Source organism: Zeus faber (genome assembly GCF_960531495.2).
Source record: "Zeus faber genome assembly, chromosome: 2".
Classification (NCBI taxonomy): domain Eukaryota; kingdom Metazoa; phylum Chordata; class Actinopteri; order Zeiformes; family Zeidae; genus Zeus; species Zeus faber.
The window spans coordinates 40,658,460-40,678,211 of NC_137189.1; the positions used below are offsets into that span (position 1 = coordinate 40,658,460).

The following is a 19,752-nucleotide window of genomic DNA, read 5'->3' on the forward strand; positions in this document are numbered from 1 at the left end:
TTCCCTTTGAAATGAAGCCGGCCCCGGCGTGGAGGGAACCTTGCCGCCGCTGACTGCAACTTCCGCAGCGAAGGGGGGAGGGGGTTGGGAGGCGGCGATGTAGACGCACAAACAAAAGTGGCCCAATTTCGACAAAGAGCCAGTTTCATTTCCCCTTAATGAATTCCTAAAGAAGTGGTAATAAACTGCCTGACATCCATATTCATAAGCCGCAGGACCGAGCAAGTGATGAATTACAGACTCTTAGTCAGCAAGAACCTCAAATGAAATGGAAAGGGAGTATACATGGAATATTCATCTGTGCTTTATGTGGAACATTAACAATTGGTCTTTCAAGGGGTGTGTGTGTGTGTGTGTGTGTGTGTGTGTGTGTGTGTGTGTGTGTGTGTGTGTGTGTGTGTGTGTGTGTGTGTGTGTGTGTGTGTGTGTGTGTGTGTGGGACTATGGCTTTGGCTGAATCGTAACAAAAAAATGGGCAGAAGTAAATAATAAATAAAGTAATAAATGGGTGAACTCTATCGGGACTGTCACTGTGGGGGGAAAAAAATGAATTTTTGTAATGATTAATCCGATCCGCTTCCTGTTCTCAATGTCTTTCTTTTGGCCGTCACCGCATAAGACAGTGATTCACAGGGGTTACCGTATGTAGAGCAACTCAATTTGGAAATATTAGTTAGTTTTTTTTATTGTCTTTTTTCTTCTCAAGTCTTCGAAATAAGAGCAATCACTCCATTATGACGTTTGAATTCCACGCTTGAACAAAAAAAAAATAAAAAATAAATAAAACGCTGTTTGTTTTTCCTCGGGTGGGGCAAAATGGTGGCGAAAGCATCTGAGCGACTGAACTTTCCTCTTCTCTCTTTTGTTTGTCTCGTTTGTTTTGGTCTCTGTTTTTACCCGGCTCGCCCACAAACGCCCCCCCCCCAACGTAAATTCAAATTTTCCGCCGTATTTTGTGCTGATTTAAAAAAATATATAATAATAATAATTGAAAAAAAAAATTTATATAAAAAAAAAAAAAAAAAAAAAGACAAATGGTAGTGGGCGCGGCAGAATGAATGTCCCTCATACTTCCCAACACGCCACTCACCGTTATCTCTGCGCTGCTGGTCACATCCTGGTGTTTCCCCGATTAATGAGCCGTGGCTGGAATTTTTGATTGGGCGCGAGTTCTTTTGTTTGTCTGCGTTTCTATTACCTCCCCGCCGTTGGCAGATTCTATCCTCAGTGTTTTTCTGTTTTTTTGTTTTTTCCCCCCTTTTGTTTTTGTTCTGTTATTACAGGCTGCAATGTTCCACCATCAATCACGCAGGAGTCGTCCTATTGTGAGGGCCCTCCATCGCACAGCGTGGGCCCGCTGTTAGCCACGGATGCTAATGAGAGATAATGGCTGGCTATTTGTACTCCGAGCGGTTAGCATAGCTGCGAGTGCAGATTTCTTAATATGGGCTGCCGCCTTACTATTATTGCGCGCGCGCGCACACACACACACACACACACACTTTCTCTCATACACACATCACTGCTGACCCCCCCTGCCTGAGCATGGCGATGGGCCGGCGTGTAGCGTAACATGTTAGCATTAGCGTGTGCTGAAGGAGCGCCACTGGTGGTTGATGAGGGTCGAGATGAAAGGGCGGCTGTGATTTGATTACAGTCCTGCCCCCCTGTGTCTGTGATGCGTGCACACACACACACACACACACACACACACACACACACACACACACAAAAAACACACACACACACACACATTTATATACACGTACTCTACTCAAGCTCTGTTCATTAACCCCCCATCTTGTGGCACCGGCCACCAGCCCCCATGAATATTTATACTCGTCTGATGAATGTGTTGGAGGCCATGGTGCCCTGGCTTATCAGTTACTACACACACACACACACACACACACACACACACACACACACACACACACACACACACACACACACACACACACACACACACACACACACACACAGTGAGACCATAGCTGTACTGCAGTCAATGGCTCTGTCAGTCAATTCCACACAAAGAAGGTGTGTGTGTGTGTGTGTGTGTGTGTGTGTGTGTGTGTGTGTGTGTGTGTGTGTGTGTGTGTGTGTGTGTGTGTGTGTGTGTGTGTGTGCGCCTCTCAGATGGCAGCTGGTGTAGCATGGTGGAGTCATTGACCTGTCAGCCAGGCCAGCACTTTGTTAATGGCGCTGAGAGCTCCGACGCCCTCGCCCATAGTTGCTCAGCCCTGGGCCATATCTGCCCGAGCTCGCCATTTTGTCCAGAACACACACACAGTGCTGCTGATGAGTGGTGAAGATGCTGAAGCGCACGCACACACTCTCCTCCTCCTCTCCCCCATCCCATTGCACTCCGCCACCTCCATAACTAGCAAACCTGCTGTCTCGTCTCTTTCTCTTCTTCTTTTCTCCTCTGTTCTCTCGTCAACACCCAAACTTTCAGGTACGGAGGAAATCCAGCACAAGGCGACTACGCGTCTCCCTCGCCGCTTCAGGGACGGGGACAATTATCAGGGTGTCTGCAGGTCATAAAAAGGAATTCACATGTACATACACTCACTGGCCACTTTATTAGGTACACCTGTTCAATTGCTTGTTAACACATATAGCTAATCAGCCAATCACATGGCAGCAACTCATTGCATTAAGGCATGTAGACGTGGTGAGGATGACTTGCTTGAAGTTCAAACCGAGCATCGGTTGTTGGTGCCAGACGGGCTGTTCTGAGTATTTCAGAAACTGCTGACTTACTGGGTTTTCATGCACACCCATCTCTAGGGTTTACAGAGAATGGTCCGAAAAAGAAAAAATATCCAGTGAGCGGCAGTTGTGTGGACAAAAATGCCTTGTTGATGTCAGAGGTCATGAGAATGGGCAGACTGGTTCGAGACGATAGAAGGGCAACAGAAACTCAAATAACCACTCGTTACAACCAAGGTATGCAGAATACCATCTCAGCGCACAACACGTTGGACCCTGAAGCAGATGGGCCACAGCAGCAGAAGACCACACTGGGTGCCACTCCTGTCAGCTAAGAACAGGAAACTGAGGCTACAGTTCGCACAGGCTCACCAAAAATGCACAATAGAAGATTGAAAAAATGTTGCCTGGTCTGATGAGTCTTGATTTCAGCTGCGACATTCAGATGGTAGGGTCAGAATTTGGCGTAAACAACACGAAAGCATGGATCCATCCTGCCTTGTATCAAGGGTTCAGGCTGCTGGTGGTGGTGTTATGGTGTGGGGGATATTTTCTTGGCACACTTTGGGCCCCTTAGTACCAATTGAGCATGGCCTAAACGCCACAGCATGGATGTGCAGCCGACAAATCTGCAGCACCTGCGTGATGCGGTCATGTCATTACATTTACATTTAGTCATTTAGCAGACGCTTTTATCCAAAGCGACTTACAATTATTCAAACACCGACGGACGCAGCCATCAGGAGCAATTAGGGGTTAAGTGTCTTGCTCAAGAACACTACAGCATGCTAGCAGGAGGAGCCTGGGATCGAACCAGCAACCTTTAGATTACTAGACCACCAGCTCTACCTCCTGAGCTACCACCCCCACTGTCAATGTCAATATGGACCAAAATTTCTGAGGAATGTTTCCAAACCCTTGTTGAATCTATGCCACAAAGAATGAAGGCAGTTCTGAAGGCAAAAGGGGGTCCAACCCAGTACTAGCAAGATGTACCTAATAAAGTGGCCAGTGAGTGTATATGAGAGACCTTAAAAACCTTTAAATAGTTTTAAAACTTTGATTTGATTGATTATTTATCCATATATACAGTATATGTATGAATAATGCTTACCTACTGGGGGTGTAAGCGCTTCACAAAATTTTCTTTAATTATTATTAATAATAATAATTTATAATTATTATAGTCGAATATTTGCCTTGAACCGCCGAATTCGATTCTACTGACAAAATTCTGATTCAGGCACAGCCCTACCTCCTACGTGAAAGCCCCTTTGCACAGTGTTGTATCCCGCGGAGAATGCTGGAGGCCTCCACCCAAACGTTCACTTGTACAGGTGCTGTAAATGTTTGCTCATAACGTACATACGTGTGGTTTTGTGTAGGTCTGTGTCACTGTTCTGACATGTTCCTGTCACAGCGCTGTCGCCTTGAAAGTGAATTGAAATGAAGCAGCAGCTCCTCATAAGTGGACTGTCATTCGATGCGCACACACACCCACCCACACACACACACACACACACACTCTCACACACACACAGTCTCACTCTCACACTCACACACACACATACTGACCTTTGTCTTGGAACACATGCGCATACAGTTCTTCGCTCCACACGACAAAGCCGAACGAGGGATTTAATTTCATGGTAAAAATGAAATACAACCCAACGGTTTCCTCCATTCATCTTTAATCAGCTATTTTAATTAACGCTTCTTGAAAACGTCCCCGCGCTGGAGGGGCTGTAAATTGCCGGGGTTGGTATCCCAGCTGATCATCCTCTCAAATGTCAGCCTCTGATTAGGAAGGCCATCTCCCATCAGGCCTTTCACTCCAGCTGCAAGCCGCGCCGGATGTCACGCAAGGACTTAGAAACTAATCGGTGGCGTCCGAAGCACAGGGTGATATTTTGAGCCATTCCCCAGTCGTCAGAAATTGAATTTATTTGTTTGTTTGTTTGTTCAAATTCAGCCCGAGGGAAACCCGCCCCCTGCTGAAAGAGTCAGTGTGATAGGAAAGTTTTTAGAGTTCAAGTCTTGTTGACTATTAGTTGTTGGCTACTTTACTGCACATATCTGTATATACAAATAGCCAATTTGTACCCCCACTTTCTTTTTTCTTTTTGTCTTATTTTATTTTTATTTTATTTCATTTGTATTTTTCTATTCACTAACTGCATTAGGTTTTAGGAATCCGTTTCAGTTAGTTGCTCGGTAGGAATTAGGTTAGCTATTATGTTTGGTTTAGTAACTATTGTGCATAATCTCCAGACGCGCTGCAAAGACATTTCACTGCAAATATCTATGAACGTATGTATATGTATGTGACAAATAAACCTCTTGAAATCTTTACTTTCACTTGCTGTAATTTCGGGATCACATGGTGTTGTAATGGCAGTACTACACTGCTGCGTTATACTAGGCATACTACAATGCACGGTATGGATTTGGTTTATCCCAAATCAATCAACCAAACGCAGTTCTTGGAGTCTCAAGAGTTTGTTACAAGCAAGTGCGTCGGACGGGCATGTCTCCCCTACTTTGCTACTACTGATTGTGTGATGCAGTTGTTACTGTAAGGGTGAGGCGGCAGTACGGACGGTCGCTCCCAAACATCAAAATCCAGTATTTCATCTGCACCTAGCAGAGCTGGACGCTCGTGTAAAGGTGAGGAATGAACATTGTGTTTCCAGCCAATGCCGCTGACCGGTGACTTCCATCACTCAGCTGTTGGAGATGAATGCCAAAATATCCACAATTCGGTTGGTTAAAATCTGCAGTCATCGTCAATGGAATCCTGCTTCCTGGTCTGTTTTGCCCTTTGAGACGGAGAACGGAGGGAAGAAGTCTAATGAAAAAGTGTTCATAATACCAGTGAAAACAGCTGGGCTCCCTGCTGCCAACTCCTTCGGTTTTTCCAGGGAGTTTTTTAATATATTAAGTCATCTACTCGACTGTTGCGCTCCGATTTAGTGATAAACTCCTGATTTCCGCAGATATTCTCCTTTACATCTGTAGCTTGCAAGTGAAAAGCAGCCGCTCGCTTACCCGGAATGAGTTGGTGTTTTGAAAGCGCAACAACTCTACTTTTTAACCAACGTCGTGTTACACATACTTTGTTCTATATCCAAGGAGTTCCCAAATTGGTGTCCGTTGCCCCCGAGGAGTCCCTTGGTAGTTCAGGGCGTCAGCAAAAATGAAACAACACTTATTATTTGAAAGGTTTTTGTTTGTTAATTTAACATATTTGTTATTGTTTTCCATTTTTTAGTATTTAATGTAAACAGGATGTTTTTCCTGATGTTACGCATGATGCTATCATGTCAATATGGACTGGAATATCCTTAGGTGGGGGTAATACCTAAACCAAGTGTAGAGATATAGCTCCCTAATCTTATTTAATCAGATTTACAGGGTTAGAAAATATCATGTCAAGCGCAACGTGAATTCTAGTCCCAGCTAGGGTCGATAACCGCAATACCCCGGTCAAGTGACCATTACCGGTATCACCGCTGATAATGAAATATCGCGGCGGTTTTGCCTACCATGCGCCACCCGAGCGGGGTCTTCAGGGTCCTCCGGCACAGAGACACAGGAGAAGGGCTTGTAGAAAACCCCCCTTTGTTGTGGAGAGTCAGATCGATAAAGCAGATGGGCAAAGGTCAGGACAGGGCTCCTCTCGCCTGAGTGTGTGTGGGGATGGGGGTTTTAACCTGTTGCTCGTTAGACCAACCAACAAGCAACAGGTATGCAGCCACTCTGATCCCGGGTCCCCAATTACCTAGAGGTCCAGGTCAGGTGTGGCTGCTCAAACCACACCATCCCCACACCACATACCCCAACACCAAACTGAGGCCCAGGACAATGTCTGGCCAAAGCCAGACATTTAATTTCTCATCGACATGTTATCCCTGGGCTTTTTTGTAAGCTTCCCTCCCTGTTATCCTGTTACTGTAATGCACACCGACGGATGAAACGGCAAGAAAAAGTTCATAGTCCTCACAGGAGTCAATCCTTTTCTATGCTGTCCTACCATACTTTTTCTCGTTAGCCGCGTCGCGTGATTTTCAGGAACCTTTTTTGACCTCATGATGTGCGACCCCCCCCCCCCCCCCCCCCCAAAAAAAAAAAACACCGTTTAACTCCAAGTGGGAAATGTTTTGGTGAATGGCAAGTGATTGCGAGACGCAGACATACTGATTAGCCTTTTCCATGCTCTGTGACATCTCGCTCGCTCACCTCCATGCCGCTCCCCAAAACACACTCTGCTGCTGCCGAGCCGAGTTTGATTGGCGTCTGAACAGTTGCAAATCTCTGTAATAGAGTATGAATGGGCATTGATGAGCCGGTTGCCGCCGGTTCAAGTAGGAAATGATTGGGGGAGAATGTCACGCGCGCGCCCTGACCTAATCATCTCTTAAGTCTCATCATGATCCATACATCCTCGCCCAGAATGTGCGGAGTGCAATCAATGCCTTGCCAGTGCGACACATTTAAATATCCATCCCCAGGACTTTTGCCGTTTGCCGGTGTGTTACGTTTTTTTGAGTTCTAGTTGGCGACCTCTGTGTGACCAGTCGCAGAAAGTCTTGCGTAATTGGGTTGTTGACTATTCATTCTTTAATGTAGATTGTCTTCCTTGATGAAGACCACGGGCGCCAGACACGTTGCGGTTGGTCGTCTGAGTGGTGTTCCGGAACACCACAAAAATTTCCTCTAAAATAAATGATGGAAGTGGCAATCCATACAATTGAATCTGTTGGGTGGATGACACTGCAAATCCCTAAATTATAATCAAAATGGCAACTTCCTTCCCCACCAATTTCTTTGGCTTACCCTCTCCTTCGCCCCTTTTCTTTTCCCCGAACTGTATTCTCAAGAGTAGGCCTTCTTCTTGATTGTTTTTTTTGTGATGGCTGATGACGTGTGAGTTGCTGTTTCTGAAAAAGCTAAACAAAGTATGAAACGTGGGAATTTTAACAAGATTACCACCTTAAATTATATCCATGGTTCACTGCATCGATACGTTGATATTTGTAATTTTCGCACCCATCAATGCAGTTCACAAAATAATCGTTCCCCGTACTGAGCTGCTCCTTCCAAATCAAAGCAGCTTTTTAGTTTGATGTTCGGGGTTCCATGACTCAGCAATCACAGAAGCAGATTTCATCGCTTGTGTGATTTTTATTTTTTTTGCCCCAAGCAAAGCCTGCATTTTGATTGTGATTGCCGATTGAAGAATTCAAGAAAGGTTTGACAAAAGTAATTCCTCTGTCACGCCACTCTGTTTACCATTTTGTGGTACGTTATTTATTTGTTTCCCGTTTATTCTACGTTAAAATGTTGCATCGCGCGTTTTGAAATTCTTCTGGGTTACCCGTTGCCTCACCTCTTTGACATTGGACGATGGCTCTTTTCCAAAGCGATTTGTCAGTTCACCGAAGCAGAGATCTGCTGGGATGTGGTTGGGATAAGCTGAGCCTTTTGGATAGTTTTTTTTGCTTGTTACTTCTAGGAGGGCGGCGCTAGTTTGGCATACCCTCTGATGCCGACTTGTCCCACTTGGTGCCGACTCCATTTCTCTCTCTCTCTCTCTCGCTCTCAATCACGCCAACACTGGCTCCAACGACCTCTGCGTCACCCTCACACAGCCCCATTAGCTCTTAATGGAGCGAGACGGTCGGGCCGCAATCCTATCTCTGTGCGTCTGCTCTGGTCTGGCAGGAAACAACTCAGCGGGGGCCGCCCGTGGCTAGGGCAGAGGGTGATCGCGGTGTCCCCGATCGGTTGAAGACATCCACGCGCTCGGAGAGCAGGCCGGTGATCGAATTAGGCAACGTATTGCCAGTGAAGACAGAGCACGACGGAACCACCCCCATGCTATTTGGACCCGTTGTGGGCGCGAAAAAATAAAACGTTGGTGAACTGCCAAATTTTGATTTATGTCCATATGTCCAACATTGTGCTTCATCAATTTACCAAACTGACAGGACACCATTTTAACTTGGAATCAAACGTACTATCATTACATGACCAACAGCTGAATTCACTGATAGCATTATGAAGTTGAGTACCTCTTGGCTACGGCTTTTTGTTGTTTCCCTGGTGTCAGTCTGCTGCCTGGTGAGGCATGTCTGTTGACAAGGGCACATGCTAGTAACTAATCACACTGGGCTAATGATCTATTATAGATCAACTTGTTTATATCAAGTCCATTCTCTGACTTCACCAGGCTCACACCATCTGTTTTCTAAGCTGACATTGGAATCTGTGTGTGTGTCTCACTAATAACTTAAATCAGCCGAACCTCACACTCCCTTGTTGAGAGGCGGTGAGGGAGAGAGTTTTTCTTTTTTTCTTTTTTACAATTATATGATAAGCATATTGATGCTTAACAGTGTTTACTCTGGGAAGCTTTTGCTTTGGCCCACTGCCACTGAGAAGTCCTTGCCTTTACAACATGCAAATGCAGTGAAAATGTATACAACATTTTTCTCACCATACACCATTTGAAATTCTAATATTTCTAATAAATATCATCCCTGAATGCACATCCAATCGCATACATTGTTTTTGTTTTTCTCTTACTGTACAGTAATGTTTTAGACTTAGACTTTCGACTTAGCCTAAACCGACTCTGGTTCGTTGAAGTTGGAGCAAACTAATGTTTTAAACGACTTGTGATTTTGATTGAGGACTAAATTAAAGTCCAATGTAAAAAAAGGCCAAGGCCTATGGCATAATTCATATTGAATGGGACTGATTTACATTTGGCATTCCTCCAAAATAAATAATTTTTCCAGATGTAAATTATTTTTGTGATTCACACTAGGATTTCCCTAACAAAATAAATATTTTGAGGAGGATTTGGCTAAAATATTTTCTGGGATCCACAGTTTGCGTTCTGCTGCCTAAATAACCCATTTTTACTAAATGGAATGATTCCCATGAGAATTACATTGACAACTGACTTATTTTACCTGGAAGTCCTATCTCGCTCCCCGTGCATTAAAACGCCAAACATTTAGACAATTCTGGCTCTGTTTCTGAGTGTAAACGCAAACCCAAAATGCTTTAAATCATCTCTTCAGAAATGTAGGGGTGGCTGTAAAGGTACATAATTTTACCTTTTACATACAGAGTTGCAACCCCCGAGCTAAACAAACACTATCAACTAACTTAACCAAATTTCCATGCCCCTATTGTGGGCTCACTGATGGGTCGAATGAATGGAGCATTGTCATTTGTAATGCACCTGAAATAGCCATTTAAATGATCATCCAGCTCCTGTCTTCCCTGAAAGGAACACCTGCGTAAGACGGTGGGAGAGAGCTTTGCCCCAGCAGGAAGGCCTGAAAACTGAAAGGACCCACGGTATCCCCCAAGCTGTGGTTGACCAAACATTTACCTTTTTAATATTACTGACACAAACTGCAAATTTCACAACAACAAAAAAACAGATTGCATTAGATTACAGATTTGTGAGCTTGTTATACAGTATACACTGCTTAACATTGTTTCGTAGCATTTTGGAATCGGCGTAATGAACGGTTGAGTTACACGATGATTGTGACTTGCGGGCTCCAGCACGCCACAAAAATCTGCAGTGTTAATTTTATTTCGTCTTAATGATGTCTTCCCTTATCACAATGAAATTGATCAATTATTATCTCAATTTGAAGTTGTCGTTTGCCCGCCGGTCAACCTGTTAACGGTATCATGATTCATTCTTATCGTGATTATGGACAGTGAAGTAGTCCCATATCACACAGTGTTACGCTTGGAAGTAGTGTGATGCAAATCCTTCCTCTAATTGCCCCTGGGCTTTGTGTTGGCGTCATTGCATATCTAACAGGGCGAGCTGGTGTGAGCACATACTGTACAAGTGGATGGAGATTTCTGTTTGAGAAGACCTGTTTTCTCTCCATGGCAACACTGCATGGCAGTGGTGTCAATTTGCCGTATGCTTTAGTCTCAGGTGGTGCGCGTTCCAGGTGCATATGTGTGCGTTCACCGTTTCCTGCGCAGCTAAGAACGGTTGCCTCCCCCTGAGCGGCAGATGGCTGACATGAAAATGAGTTTGAGAAATGCCCGGAACTGCTGTAATGCATATAAAATTAGAGAAAATCAAAACATTGTCATCTTTCTGTCTGATTGCAGTCATGTAAAAAAAAAAAAAAAAAAGTTTCTTACCCAATTAGAAAAACACCAACCTCCAAATATCAAGCTTTTAATCTGCTCCGTCATTTTCTTTGTCCCCACCAGCCCCGCAACTCTCGAGGCTGTTCGCTGTAGCTATTCTCATAGTTATTTGTAATGGTGCCCAGAGTTAAATCTTGACTAATTTGATATTAACAGACAATTATGATACTCTCCTCACGGCACTCAAAATGGAGAGCAAAAGTTAAGCGAATTTGCGAAAAAAAAACAAAAAACATCATCAGTAAGAGGTAACTCAACGAAGCAGTTGGATAGTTGGCTACAGGCTGGTCACATCCAGTCTTTTAACTTCAAATAAATCTTCCCGAGTCTCTCCTGAGATAAAACTTTAACCTCTCCTTTAAAAACCCGAAACCAAAACAAATCTGGCCGCACTCAAAATCTCTTTCCGGACAATGTGGCGGGCGACAGAGGGGTGGAGCAAGTGTGTTCGGCAGAAAGAAGGAGGTGATGAATGAGAGCCCGGCGTGGATGGAGGGAGAGAGAGAGAGAGCGAGAGAGAGAGAGGGAGCGCCAGGTGAGAGGGCTCCAGCCTCGTGGCTCTGAGTTAATCACCGTTCCTATTTCTCTGTCAGAAGCAGGGGGTGTGGGTGGGTGGGTGGGTGGGTGGGTGGGGGTGTCTGCAGAGGGAGTGGGGGGGGGGGGGGAGCAGCTGGTCATGCGACGGCCAGACAGGGGGAAAGAAAGCTGATTTTGTGTGTGTGTGTGGGTGTGTGTGGGTGTGTGTGTGTGTGTGTGTGTGTGTGGTTTCCGAGGCCAGAGTGCACTCGCTCTTGCATGTGCCGTGTTTACAGATGTAGGAACAGGACGGGTGGAAGTGCTAGTGATGTGCTGCAGGAATGATGGAGGAGCGGGCTCAGTGTGTGTTCGCCGGCCTGAGAAGTCGCCACCCCTCCCCCCTGCTCATTCCCCCTTTCTCTTCATCAACCCCCTTCTCTCCGTTTCTCGGCCTCTGGGCCTTGTGTGATTTATGAAGAGTTTACCCTCTCTCTTTATGAGTGTGCATAAATAATAATGCAGCCTGTCACAGAGCATAGTTCAACGCTGCAATATCTCAGCGTGCGTGCGTGCGTGCGTGCGTGTGTGTGTGTGCGCACTCACAACAGGCACACACGTGCTCCATCACTGCCGGTAGATGTGGATGTTGTCAAGGCGGAGGGAGGGTGAAGCAGGCTGAAACCTCGGCCCGGTTCAGACCTGGTAACCGGTATCTATCCATTGTGATGGTATTTTGCCTCCCCGCTCGATATGCAAATAACCACGTATAAATCACCTCAGCACACGGCAGGTTACAGAAACCAAATCACAATGAAACATAATTTCTCCTCATTGGTGCTGCAGCTGCATCGATTCATTTCGCCGTTTCACTGTGTATTTTGATATGTCATCGTACGTATATCTGCCTGCATAGTTAATGAGGTCCTTCAACGGGGAAACATCTGTGCGTTCAGACTTAAATGCAGGTCTGACCCACGCGTCCCCGAGCACCTCCAAATGTGGCCTGATTGGGTTCTTTAGGATCTGAAAAAGCGTAATGAGAATGCAGGAGGAATGTGGATGCAGTTTGCAGACGTATCCCTGTGTCTTTCCGCTTGGGTTAGTTCACAGTCACTGCTGGCTATTTAGGGCCGCGTGGGACCTTAATAAAGGCTGCTTTATACCGTACGGTGGTTCCACGTTGAATAGCCGCCGTCGGTACACCCTAGGTGTCTATGGCGGTGTTGAGTCTATCTTAGCACGAAATAAAAACGGATCGTGGATATTTCAGGCCATTAGAAGATGATGTGTGTCATAAATTGATATATTTTGGAACCTCCTCAGCCTTCTCGGGGCTCGAAACTCACGGCGTCCCAGGGGCGAGAGGAAATGTGTTTGGGACGAACAGAGATGTTCCCCCGGACGCCTCTGGGACTAAAGGGATTTTTTTTTTCATGTATGTATAAATATCGCTTAGCAGACAATAAAACTGTACGGCGCGTGTCTTGTCATGCTGTTACTATAGTAACTATGAATGGCTGGCTACTCAGCGCGAGAGCTACGATAAATATGAAGATTCTGAAATGTTCCTATGGTACCGGTTCATCTCTCCCCTCAGATAGAACACAGTTGATGGTTGATCTTTACGGATCGCCCCCCACAGTTTTGGCATGTATGTGAACCATTTAACCATCATAGTGAAATACAGTTTTACTGACGACTGTTACTTTTCAAAGTAATAATTCCTAAAATCTCGATGCGGAGTTGCAGTGATGGTTGGTTTACCGACCTGAACCAATTTTCATGAAATTAGATTTGTTATGAATGTGAGAAATTCAACAGGATACTTATTGGGAAGAAATTAGGTTACTTGGGGTGGATCTAATCCTATTCTTTCATTCACTACCATGTTCAAAGGAAGAAGGTATCATACCTGCCTCATATTGCACTTTAATTTAACAATGCAGTATTGAATACTTTTAAGATATTATTTAAACACTGGTCATTTTCAATGTTGTTTTAATTTACCATGGGCAAAAGTTCGTGGCTTTTAGTGTTTAACAGAATAAATGGAAAGCAACGTTATATTTGTCTCCCTTTAATTTTTTTTATTCTTTTTAAAACATTTTTTTTTTTTTATGGAGCCAAATAAATATAATTATTTATTTTCTCAACATTTTAATGGTTAATTTAATTTTGGTTAATTGGTATAATGGTTGATTTTAATGATTTTATTATGCCATTAATTTCATTATTGTATTATATTATTAACTATAGATGATAAAAATTAAAGAAACAACATTTTTATTTCGGGATGGTTTACATTCACTTCACACGGTTAAAATAGTTTTTCAAGACGGTTCCGTGACGGTGGTGGAAAGGGTTAGTCTGGAGCCCTGCAGCCTCTCTTCCATCCGCGCCATTTTGTTTTTTCACTGTTGGCGGAAATGAACTGGAAATACGTAGCGGTGAAAAAGTGGACCAATCACAGCTCTTGCGGTCGGCTGTCGCCCCGGCGTGTAGTTACATTTCTGGAGAGGTGCATGTAAACTATGACGGCGACCATAGTTTACATGCACCGGGCTACGCCGGTGACGGAGGGATCGACGGCGGCTTTTCCACCTGGAACTTTAAAGCAGCCTTCAATAAGAAAGCTCCTATGGCTCTCACGTTTGTGTTCTTGTGCAATGAACAACTCTTCTCTTTTCTTTTCTTGTAACTCGCATGTTTTTACTTCACAGAGGTTAACCGGTTTTACCTGTGGTTAAACACCATCCAACCACCATCCATGTACTACATACATGTTCAAGCTGTCATCCAGCGTACTTAAAATGTGAGCAAAAAGTATGAGGGCTTCTTGGACATACTACGATCTATGGAACATTACAACACTTTGTGCATGGTGCTATGCATGTACTGTGTCTGATTGTGTGCCTGTGTGCAGTTTTGTGTTTTTTAGTCTGTATGTTGTTTGTGTGTGTTCAGGGGGGTGGTAATCTGCCTCACATCTGGTAGTAGGCTGCAGCAAGGCAGGATTAGGCTCACCCTCACCGGTAATACCCCCAATTTCCTACTTGTTTAAATAACGCAGGGCAAACATTCCACTGACAGCCCCCTGTAAGAGGTGATGTTATAGATCTGTGTTTCTTTACTTATTGAAAAAAGTGGGTGACGAAAGACGAGATATATATATATATATATATATATATATTTTTTTTTTTTTTATGGGGAAAGTGGTGGTGCAAAAAAACTTGAAATCAATTGGCGTGAAGGGTTCCTCTTGCACCTTTTGGTGAGGCCGCAACCGTCTTCTCATTTACTTATGTGCCTGCACATAACACCAAGACGTTAGCAGCGGATCCTTTAAGTCCTGCAAGCTGCGAGGTGGGGCCCCCGTGGATCTTGTTGTTTGTTGTTTCAGCACATCCCACAGATGCTCCATCGGATTGAGATCTGGGGAATTTGGAGGCCAAGTCAACACCTTGAATTATTTGTCATGTTCCTCAAACCATTCCTGGACAATTTTTGCAGTTGCGGCAGGGCGCGTTATCCTGCTGAAAGAGGCCACTGCCATCAGGGAACACCGTTGCTATGAAGGGGTGTACCTGGTCTGTAACAATGTTTAGGTGGGTGGTACCTGTCAAAGTAACATCCACATGAATGCCAGGACCCAAGATTTCCCAGCAGAACATTGCCCAGAGCATCACACTGCACTCCGCCGGCTTGTCTTCTTCCCATAGTGCATCCTGGTGCCTTCTCTTCCCTAGGTAAACAACGCCCACGCACCCGGCCATCCAGATGATGCGGTAGAAAATGTGATTCATCAGACCAGGTCACCTTATTCTTTAGGGTCCGAGCCCACAGAATGTGGGCGAAGAACCAATTGTTATTGCTCCGTTTATCTTCTTCTCCATACATATATATATGAGATCGGGTTAGCGCACCACGCTCAGGATGCAAAATGCTCCTTCTGAATTATGCATCCCCCGTTCAAAGAGGGAGAATGTGCAAGAGGGAAAGAAGGAAGTAATGGGGGAGTCATAAGATAAATGACAAGAGCAGAGCATCTCAATAGACTGGTGACATGTAGCGACAGGGAGAGGAGTGAAAGAAGAAAAATGGATTGATTAGTGTGTGTGTGTGTGTGTGTGTGTGTGTGTGTGTGTGTGTGTGTGTGTGTGTGTGTGTGTGTGTGTGTGTGTGTGTGTGTGTGTGTGTGTGTGTGTGTGTGTGTGTGTGTGTGTGTGTGTGTGTGTGTCCGTTACTGATTCTTATGAAGATAGGTCTGAAGATTTGAGTGGTTCCAACAGGAAGTTGCTTCACACTAAAGCAAGGTGGCACTGTTTATCCTTAAACAGCTGTGTGCTTGTGTACATGTGTGAGAGATGGACAAAGTTAGTTGAATATAATGTTGCTATATGGTGTCACATTGTAAAACGTTGCATTATCGGGCTGTGTGTATATTAAGATGCTTAATATACTATGTACACCATACAATATACTCATATGTATGTGTGACACAAAAAAATGCATGGTATGTTTATCTGTGTTTTTTTTAAATTTTTTTTATTGTGCATGCCTGCCATACCAACCTGTGTGCTATGTGTAAAACTGTCACACAGCGGTGACTCAGTCGGACTCATTGGTTTGGCATTCACGTTCAGTTTACTCTGGATTCCTTGGTATTCCAGTAGTGTTATGGGGTGAGTAAACACTGAACTAATCCCTGATTTCATGTCGATATGCGAGATTTGGAGGAGCGTCATCCGCCCTGCCGAGTTACATCGTCATCAAATGCAGCCTCACACGCTCTGAAATTACAACATTCACGGAAACTCTGGCACATTAAAGTTGAGTTTCTCTGATAGGCAGCCATGTTAATGAAATAAAGTGCTTTAAAGGCATGTTCATGGATCTAGTGCTGTTGTTAGCTCTAGTGCATTCATCACATAAAAGTACATCTAAAATCACGCAGAATCTAATTATACGAAGTTTACACTGAAGTAACTTAAGAGATTTAGAAAATCATGAATATATATAACATCCGGTGAAAATAATTCCCCCTAGGCACAATCTGAATGAGTGCAGGGCGATAAAACGATAACGATTATTATTGACATATCTTTTTTTCCTCAATGTCGAAATGGAAAAGCCCCAATCAGTTTGGACGATCTGAAGCTGACCTTTCACCTCTAACCAATCGCGTTTGCCGATATAGAAATTAGGCTTGGGCTGTGTTATTTTTATTTTTTGGAGATTTAAGTTTGACCCAAAACAGACGGTAAATATTCTTTGAGTTGCAAAATATGTTAACAAACACCACAAACTTTTATTTATTTAGATATACTTGCAATAGTTCTTTTGTTTTGGATTTTATCACAATTTTATCTTTGTAAAATGTTAATAAAAGCAGCTGCACTTGTTACTTAATGTTCATGAACCGAAATGATTTGATTTCAAGTCGTAATATTCCGAATATTTATTCATTTTTTAAATTAACACGTTAACCGATGGGACTTATATTTTAATATTCAATACGAAAGAATGCCTTAATGATTTCATGTAGCCTATCAATTGTTTTTAAACTCAGTAAACACTGATAATATTCGACCGGGATCTCTCCCATTTGTCTGGGACATGGAAATCTTCCAGGACATGTGGACCGGCACCAATTTGTTTCTACGGGAAACTCTGCTCAGTTCCTATTCTGCAAGCTCTAGCATTTTGCAACATATTTTCCTTCATAGAAATGGGCTGATGCTACGTCTGTGTGTTTGCGCCTTTTTCGTGCAATCACAGGGCAGTCTGTCGCACTATGCTCCACATGGCATAACTCCTCCTCCATAACACTACATGCGACACACCTGCACAAATAGACAAACTCTGTTTATCGTTCCCTCCTTGTCATGTGTGGTTTACCACATGGCCTTGTCCTGTGCTCGGGTGATAGCCGTGGCTCTGCAACACACACACACACACAGTCTGAACAGCTAGTCTAGTCACATCCCCCCTCGCCCCGGTTGCACACTCTGCACTGTGATTTGCTGACAATCTTTACATGACAATATACAGGGCTCCGCTGTTTATTGAGTGTGTGTGTGTGTGTGTGTGTGTGTGTGTGTGCGTGTGCGTGTGTTGGAAATGAGACAGAGGGGTCACATTATTCAGCAGTAGTTGACATGCAAGCTCCCCAGGCCCATATCAATATCCCTCCACGAACGCAGTAGGAAGAATAACAAGGCTATTTGTTTTCTTGAATACTAATCACAGGAGGATAGGAGTGGGGAGAGAGAGGAGGGAGGAGGGAACTATATCATGTGTTAAATAAACAGTGCTTGAATGATTCAAGGGCGTGTGTGCGTGTGCGTCGAAAGTAGATCCATATCAAAACCTTTTTGGCAACTAAATATGAATGGTGTTATTGCCGTTTAGAATTCCATGTATGATCTGCTTTGAATGTTGCGGAGCATGAGAAAGCATCTTTCGCTGCCTTCCTTTCTGGCGGGATAAATGCACACTGTTGAAGAAGTACCTAGTCACTTTTGGATTTTTAAATGGAGTGTGTGTGTGCTGTGTGTGTGCTGTGTGTGTGCTGTGTGTGTGCTGTGTGTGTGCTGTGTGTGCTGTGTGTGTGTGCTGTGTGTGAGCTGGGATCCAGGCTTGGGTTTTGTGAGTGCTCGGCAAGGATAATCTACAGTAGGTGAGGTTGGTATAGACACTATGGTTACATCATAATATTTTGACTGTACCGGCACCCCTAGATGGATCCGACCAAATATTAATGTAATGAGTTACACCAGTCTTTAGCCTGCTGCGATGCCTGAAAAGGACGTATCTCATTATGCGACTTCTAGGACTGTATGGTAATATTGCTTTCTGGCAACATCCTGTCATTGAGTGTCAATTATTAGTTTTTAACTAATTAATCAATTCATTTAATCAATTGTTATAGCTATTATAGCTCTGTTGCGCTTGAGCATTCATTGAGCAAACGTGGATCAGTCGCAACCAAACAATATAATTTAAAGGGAGAATCCTTTGTCATCGTAAACGCCATAATATCTCCTTTGTTCTTTGTCATTTAACAACCTCACGTGTTGGCACAAAGCTAAGTAAACATGGTTCAGATGGCACTGGAGGGACATCTGCATTATGTCGACCGAGGTCTTGGGGAAATAAAAGACAATATGCAAACAATGATGCCAGGCTTGAGCTCCATAGCGTAATGACTGTGGGACTTCCAGGTGAACATTAAAATGGCGGCGCAGGGTGGCATCATCAACTCCAATGTTCTGTTGTTGAGGGAACTGAAGAATTCACTGTACGATCTAAGGACTGACACTGGGGCTGAACGATTTAGGGAAAATAGTCAAATTGCGTTTTTTTTGTGTGCGTTTTGTTTTTTTAGACCAATATTGCGAATTAGTAGTTTTATTTTTTTTAAGTTTCTTATCTTCTATATTATTCACTAAACACCAACAATAAATCATTCTATAGTCTGACAAACACAACATTGGATACAGTCAAACTTTAACTTTCCTGTAGACGAGGCCCGTATGTTATGATTAAATGAGATTAATTGATGCTTGAATTTATATGAACACATCTTTATTGAGCTATTCAATTGTAAAAAGAAAACTTTCAATCACAGCAGAATATTGACTCACTGATTTAACTTCAAGCCTTGTAATTGTTCGAATGTGAAAATGAACATTCTAAAAGTCAGCAGTGTTTCAGCAGAAATGTATTATTTATTATGAAAATGCTGTGTGCGTCCACATACACGGCGCATCACTCTGTGTGCTCAGGAACAGCTTTATGCTCATTAAATAAATTTAAAAAGGTTAAACAGGCGTTCCAGGCTCTGCCGGCGGCACACACAGCACTCCGCGGCCCGGGCCTGAGCACCGGGTCTCGGCTCATTGAAGGCAGCGCTGAGGGTTAAAACAATCAGGGGGCACGGAGAAAGTGTCCCTATTACGCACGGTTTTGTTTTGTTCCACGAGGAGACGTAAAATAAAACATACACCATGCGCCTCACCGGTACTGTCGCAGAGGGAGAATGCTCGCAAAATGTGTCCCAATCGCTTTCCCTCCCTACGGTTTTTATTACTTTTAATTTTTTTAAATCGCAGGCGTTGGGACTGGAAAAATGCGTCCCGTAACATTTCAATGTCGGGTTGAATCAGATTAATGGTTCAGCCCGAGCTGACACTGTTTGATGCTTGAGGGAGCGATTAAACGGATCTCAGATTTTCGTAACAAGCGGCCATATTTTCTTTAAAAAACGAGCCCCAAAAAAAAATAAAAACACAACCTGCGACCCGTCGTTTTTTTTCT

At 43.8% G+C, this 19,752-nt stretch overlaps 1 protein-coding gene across 1 annotated transcript in view; it reads left to right on the forward strand.

Moving 5' to 3' along the window:
• Positions 1-19,752, forward strand: part of pard3ba (par-3 family cell polarity regulator beta a) — a gene marked incomplete at its 5' end in the record, with an annotated part of 164,128 nt that overhangs the window by 13,419 nt on the left and 130,957 nt on the right. The gene's annotated exons all lie outside the window — the stretch shown is intronic.